We start from the raw sequence: 7437 nt of genomic DNA, 5'->3' as shown, positions 1-7437 counted from the left end.
ATGTTACTCTGCTAGACTGTCAGGTAGAGTAAACCAATTTGTAACCTCAGCCTTCTCATTTAGGAAAATATTCATTCAGGTTATCATCTATATTTTTCCATATAAGTTCTACACATTTCTCACGATGCTATTCCAAATTATTTGATGATTTGATTGATTCTAATCTCTACTATACCACATTTTTTAGTTACTGATGCAAATGTCATACAATTCCTATGTTTTAAATACCTGTCTTAAAAAGAAAAATATTTTTTATTAATGTTCATGTATTTGTTATGCTGACATTAATGTAACTACGCAAAATATATTATTTAGAATAGGCTTTTTAACTACTGTCAGTATTATTTTATATAAAATTGGACTGTTACTAAAATTATTCTTAGACCAAAAGGCTATAGACATTATTTATTGATTCAACACTTTGGGTCCTTGCAGCTACTTGGTACCTCACCCTTCCAAGTAGATTCTGTTGGTCTTTTGTCTTTTCTTAGTAGAATAAGTTTCTCAATATTCACCTTCAGGGTAAAAGCTTTAATCTGTGTTTTCTAATTGAAGGGATAGTCTAAGAAAGACACTGGTCAGAACTCTTTTTTTCATGTTTGTTCAGTGATTATGCAATGAATCAATCCACCGTTTTTTCTTTTTAAAAACACTTTGTCAAAAATGAAACTAACCCGTTAAAAATGGATACATTTCATCTTTTTTGCACAATGCCAATGAATCCTGAATCTTAAATATCCTTTTTAATATAAATATGTTGAAATAAGACACCTGGTCAGGAGAGTAATCATGTGAGACAGTGTAGGACCCATTATTTCTACCTCAATTAATACAGTAATTTATTTTTATGTGTGTGTGTGTTTAATATACAGCATTCTAATCTAACTATCTCTTTTATCCCCGGGTAGACAAGGCCTAAAGAAGCCATCTGTCCTAACTATAGCACCCAACAGTGTGCAGGTAGGAAGTAATTTCTAATTTCTATGTGCTGCTTGTGGAATCACTTAATTTATTTATGATCATATATCATTTATGTTGGCTGTCATTTTATAAAAAGGCAGATTTTCACTGGGGAAAGGAAGTGACTGCTTGAAACAGGAGGGTGAAGAAAACTTGAAATGTTTCAACCACTGTTTACTCAAGGAGCTTAAGATAAGAACTGATAATGCAGTTTTTTGTGCCTTCCCCTGAGAACACTCACAATTTGCTTGTGTGTACAAAAATGCCAAAGGCTTAAATTATATTTTAAGTATTTAGTGTATTGAAAGAATAGTGTTTTATATGCAAAACAAAGAATTACCAACAAAATAGTTTTTAGAACTTCTTTTTAAAATTTTTTTTTATTTATTTGAAAAGCAGAATTACAGAGAGGCAGAGGCAGAGAAATAGAGTCTTCCATCTGCTGAATCCCTCCCCAAATGGCCACAGTGGTCGGAGCTGCGCCAATCTGAATCCAGGAGCCAGGAGCTGTGCCAATCTGAATCCAGGAGCCAGGAGCTTCTTCTGGGTTTCCCATATGTATGCAGGGGCCCAAACACTTGGGCCGTCTTCTACTGCTTTCCCAGGCCATAGCAGAGAGGTGGATCAGAAGTAGAGCAGCTGGGACTTGAACTGGTGCCCTTATTGGATGCCAGCACTATAGGTGGAAGCTATACTTACTATAGCATAGTGCTTACCTCTTTAGAACTTCTTTTGATGTCATTAGTGCTTTATGGTTCCTAGGTTAAAATAGAGTAATTGCAGTTTTCCTTGCCTACTCTAACTCCTAAAAAAGACAGAAATGTTATAAGCAAAAATAAATAAAACCACAATATTTTATTTTTATGAAATATTACTAATGTTAGACGAAATTCCTCTAAATATATATTTGCAAGATATTTTCCTTAAAGCTCATTTTATCTGACTCCTGAAATTATAGATATTTCTTTATTAGGAACTCAAAAGTATGCTTTATTGAAACTCAGAGTATTATTGAACAAGATTTTCTTACAGACCAGGTTAGCAATCATACATACAAGTCTTGAGAAAATGATATATTTTTAGAGAAACTTCCTCTTGCTTTTGCTTGATACTTTGGCAGTCATGGTCATACATAACATTAGTAATGACAAGTAGTTAATGTAATCACAGTTCTAAGAATTTTCCCCACATCTCCCTTATTTTCCCTGACATCACACTTTACTCCTTAGCGTAATCATCATTTCTCTGAGCACAGGGTAAATTTAAAACTAGAATTATTTTCAAGGTTTCTTTCAATTCTATTTACAGATAGTCACAGAAAATGGATCTCTTTTAACTATTCAGTTATGTTGTTTTTTACTTCTTTCTGTCATTTAATTTTATAATGGTTTTATCCTTTCCTGGGTGTTTTGAATTAATGTGGTCTGGCCACTTAATATAATTGTTCTTTTTTTTAAAGATTTATTTTATTTATTTGAAAGAGTTACAGAGAGTGGTAGAACCAGAGAGAAAGAGAGGTCTTCCATCCGCTGGTTCACCCCTAGATGGCTGCAACTGCCAGATGTGCTGATCTGAAGCCAGGAGCCAGGAGCTTCTTCTGGGGTCTCCTACATGGGTGCAGAGGCACAGGGCTTGGGCCATCTTCTGCTGCTTTCCCAGGCCATAGCAGAGAGCTGGATCAGAAGTGGAGCAGCTAGGACTCGAACCAGCACCCATATGGGATACTGGCACTGCAGACCAGGGCTTTAACCTGCTGTGCCACAGTGTAATTTCCTATAATTATTCTAAGGGGAACTCAATACCATGAATTTGGAGTAGAGGTAATTAGAAGTAAATATGAAGAATATTTTTACTAGCATATCATAAGTATGAAAAATTCAAGTGTGTATCTATGATAATCAAATAATAAAAATTCAATCTCATGTTTCAGAGGTATTTTATATTTTCTTGTTTGTACAATTAGACTGAAATGAATTTTGATCTGGTAGTCATGTGGGCTAGGGATGTGATAATCTGCAGTAGAGAATAAATGGTGCTTGTTGTGGGAGAATATTCTGACATGAAGCATGTGTTTGGCCACTTTCCTTCCTAGTTCTTCCTATGTAAATACCACTTCTCCTCTGTTCGCTCATCTCTTGTGCTTTACCACATATGCACCAAGACTAGAAGGTGCTTCAGCCTGCCAGGGAAGCTCACTGACCTGAAGCCCTACTGCTGAGCAAGCACTCATTCCGTCCCAGAGGACCATTGTGGGGAGAAATAGACTTCACTTAGATGACCTGGCCAAATCACCCAATAAGAATCAAATGCCAGTAATGAACAATGGAAATGCTTCCAATTCATGAACATGGGAATTCATTCCATTTTTTTGTATGTGTCTTCATTTTTTATCAGTCTTTATAATTTTAATTTAGAGTTCTTTCACATTCTTTGTTACATTTATTTCAAGGTATTTGTTTAAATGTTATGAATAAGATTGCTTTATCATTTCTTTCTTCGTGAGTTTGTTATTGATATATAAATATGCTATTATTTTTTGTGTTTTAGTTTTGTGTACTCCAATGTTACTGGATTCTTTTATCAGTTCTAATAGTCTCTTGGTGGCGTCTTTCAGGTTCTCTTAGATACTGATTCATGTCATCTCTAAACAGGGATAATTTGTCATCTTCCTTCCTAGTTACACACATTTTTTTCCTTGCCTAATGACTGTTAAAACTCTCATTGCTGATTTGAAAAAGAGTAGACTTCATTGTTTGTTCCCAGAATTTATAGGAAATGTTTTCAGTTTCCCCCATTAAGTATGTTGTTGGCTGTGAACTTTTCTTATACGTGCTTTTGATGTTGAGTTCTGTTCCTACTACAAATAATTTGTTCAAGATTTTTATCATGAATGGGTGTTGAATTTTATTGAATGCTTTTTATGTGTCTGTTTAGAAACAAAATAACTTTTATTCCTCTGTTGGTAATCATATTGCATTTATTGATATGTATATGTTGAAACATTACTTCAAACTTAGGATAAATACTGCTTTGTAAGTGTAAATGAATTTTTTGATGTTTACTTGGATTCAATTTGCTAGTATTTTCCTGAGAATTTTTGCACCTATGTTTATCAGGTATACTGATATATAGTTTTATTTATTTATTTATGTATGTATTTATTTTTTGTTTTGGAATCCAGATGATGCTGGGCTCATATAATGACTTTGAAAGAGTTCCTTTCTTTCAATTTTTTGGAATAGTTTAAGAAGAGTTAGTGTTAGTTCTTTAAAAGTTTGGTAGAATTTTACAGTTAAATGATCACTTTCTGGCTTTTTTCTTTTTTTTGGAGAGAATTTTTATTACAGACTTTATAATTTTTTTGTTTTTGGTCTCAGATTTTCTATGTCTTCATTGTTTAATTTTTGTATGTTATATGTATTCATAAATCTACCAGTTTCTTCTAGGTTTTGCAATTTGTTGACAGTTTTTTTTATAATAGTCTCTAATAAGCCTTTGTGTTTTCAGTTATAATATCTACTTTTATGTCTCCAATTTTTTATTCATTTGAGTATCTCTTTTTTTCTTTTTAAATTTTTTTTCAATTTATTCATGTAAAGGGAAGAGATTTCATGTATTTTATATATACAGGTTTAAGAATGTAATGATACTACCCACCCTCCCTCCTTCCTACATTCCCACTCTCCTTTCTTATTTTTCTTTTAATTTTTGCTAAAATATACTTTCAATATACTTTATAATTACAAGCTTAATCACCTAAAGAATTCAACAAGTGGTAAGTTGAAAAACCATTATTCCTCAAGAAGTATAGACAAGGGCTTTAAACAATAATCAAATTTCAAAATGTCAATTTATACTCACATACATTACATTTTTTAGTAGTCTTTTTTAGTAACCACAAATCAGAGAACACATGATATTTGTTTTTTTCGTTCTGGCTTATTTAACTAAGCATAATGGTCTCCAATTTTATCTATTTTGTTGTAAAAACCAGGATTTCATTCTTTTTTGTGGCTGAGTAGAATTCCATCACAGAATTTCTGTTACATACTATGGGCAGAAAGGAGTACTGCTGGGATTCCAGTTACCCACTTGAGTACATGTTGGTATTCCTTTGCTCCCTAATGACAGAATTGAGAAATATAGCAGCCTTGGACTGAGAAGAGATGCTCTTTAACCATCAGGGAATCTACCTGCATTAGCAGAAGTAGGGGCTGAGGACAATGGGATTTGGGACAAATGGTGGCTAACTGAAAAGTTGGGTACTAATTGCAGTTTCAAGGCCAACTGCAGTGATTGTCGTGATAGTTTTCCCGTGTTACCTTCCACTTCTGGCTTCTGATCTGCCTGGTGAAAGAAAGGGATCACTCAGCCCTCCCTTCAGGAAAGAACTCATAGCTGCAAAGATTGTGGTTGACCCTCAGCTTCCAGCTGTTAACTCCTTCATGTCTGTCTCAGTTTTTTTTTTAAGTGAAGGCTTATGTTGCTTTTATTTTTTAATAAAATTTAAATTTATTTTTATTTTTAGTTAGTTGTTAAAATATTCAATATAATTCATAGTATAATTCTAAGAATACAATGATATTCCTACCTTCCCTCCCTCCTTTCTCTCCCCGCCCCTTATTTCCATTCTTCCTCCCTCTCTCCCTCCCTCCTTCTTTCCTTCCTTCCTTGGTTTTCATTACAGTAAAAAGTCTTAGTGCTTCACCAAATAAGTTTAATGAGTAAAACATAAAAAGTCTCTAGTTTAGTGGAATATAAGCAATAGCTATAAGCAATAATTGGATGGAAAAATGGCCATTTAATCCATAGAGTGTAAATATTAAAGTCATCATAGATCATTAAAACTATATCTTTTTCTTTGTCTAGCTAAAGGTTTATCAGTTTTTTTATCTTTTCAAAGCAGAAATTCTTCATTTTATTAACCTTTTATATTATTTTCTTAATTTCCATTTCATTTATTTCTGCTCTAATATTTGTTATTTCTTGCCTTTTAGTAAATTTCAGCTTGCTTTGTCCTTGTTTTTCTAGTCATTGAGATGTGTTGCTAGATATTTTAGTTTTTATATTTCCTATTTTTGATGTAGACACTGTGATAAACTTCCTTCTTAGTAGTGCTTTTGCTGTAGACTTTTAATTTCAATATGTAGTATTTGCATTTCAATTAGTTTCAAGGAATTTAAAAATTTTCCTTTTGATTTCTTCAATGACCCATTGCTGTTTCAGGAGTGTGTTGTTCAGTATCCATGTATTTGTATAACTTGTACATTTTCTTTAATAGTTGATTTCTTTTTATTCCATTGTATTCAGAAAAGATTCATGGTATAATTTTTTATGTATTAAATATATTCAGACTTGTTTTGTGGCATATCCTAGAGAGTATTCCATGTACTGATGAAAGAACTTATATTCTGAAGTTGTTGAATGAAATGTTCTGTAAGTGTCTCTTAGATCTTTTTTGTCTATTGTGTAGTTTAGCTCTGTTTCTTTGTTGATTTTTTTGTCTATCTAATCTGTTCATTGGTGAAACTGGAATGTTGAAGTCCCCAGCTATTATTGTATTGGAACTTATCTTTCCCTTTAAATCCAAAAATGGATATATAGTGCATCTGTTTTTTTTTTTTTTTTTAAGTTTTGATCTTAAAATCTATTTTGTGTGGTATTAGCATAGCTCTGCTTAAGCACTTTGGTTTCTGTTTGCATGGAGAATACCTTTTTTAATCCTTCATTTTCAGTTGAATATATGTCTCCTGGTGAAGTAAGTTCCTTGTAGACAGCATATTGTTAGGTCTTGTTTATTAATCCATTTAGCTACTCTATCTTTTATTTTGAGAATATACTTTATATTCAAAATTACTAATGATAACTAATAACAGTCTCATCAATTTTTATCTACAGTGTCTCCTATTTTGAATACCATTTTTTTCTAGTAGGTTTAATGCTTTCACATTTTTTCATGATGTAGTTGCCTTTTTTCTGTATGTAGGATATCCTTAAACATCTTTTTTAAGATTGCTCTGGTGATGATGAATAGTTTCAGGTTTTACATGTCTTGGAAAGTTTTATTTCTTCTTTTTGTGAAGCATAGCTTTGCTGGGTAAAATATTCTTGGATGCAGTCTTGTGTTCCAGAATTTGGAATATATAATTTCATTCCCTCTGGCCTATAAGGTTGAAAAATCTGCTATTTAGCTAATGGAGCTTCCTCTAAAAGTAACCTGACATTCTTCACTTGCAAATGTTAGAAATCTCTCTCTATTTTGTACATTTCAGAATTTAATTATATTTACTTTTGAGGACCTTCCCGGCCATGTCTGTTTTGGTGTCTTATGTGCCTCCTGTATTTGGATGCCCATATCTTTCTCCATATCGAGAACATATCAGCTATTATTTCATTCAATAGGTTTTCTGTGCCTTTAATCTTTTTTTCTGGTTTATTTTTAAGTTTATTTATTTATTTTATTAATTTGAAAGGCAG

The sequence above is a fragment of the Oryctolagus cuniculus genome, chromosome 8 (genome assembly GCF_964237555.1).
Source record: "Oryctolagus cuniculus chromosome 8, mOryCun1.1, whole genome shotgun sequence".
NCBI classification, from domain to species: domain Eukaryota; kingdom Metazoa; phylum Chordata; class Mammalia; order Lagomorpha; family Leporidae; genus Oryctolagus; species Oryctolagus cuniculus.
The sequence above is the reverse complement of the archived record's forward strand: the minus strand, read 5'-3'. Positions refer to the sequence as shown.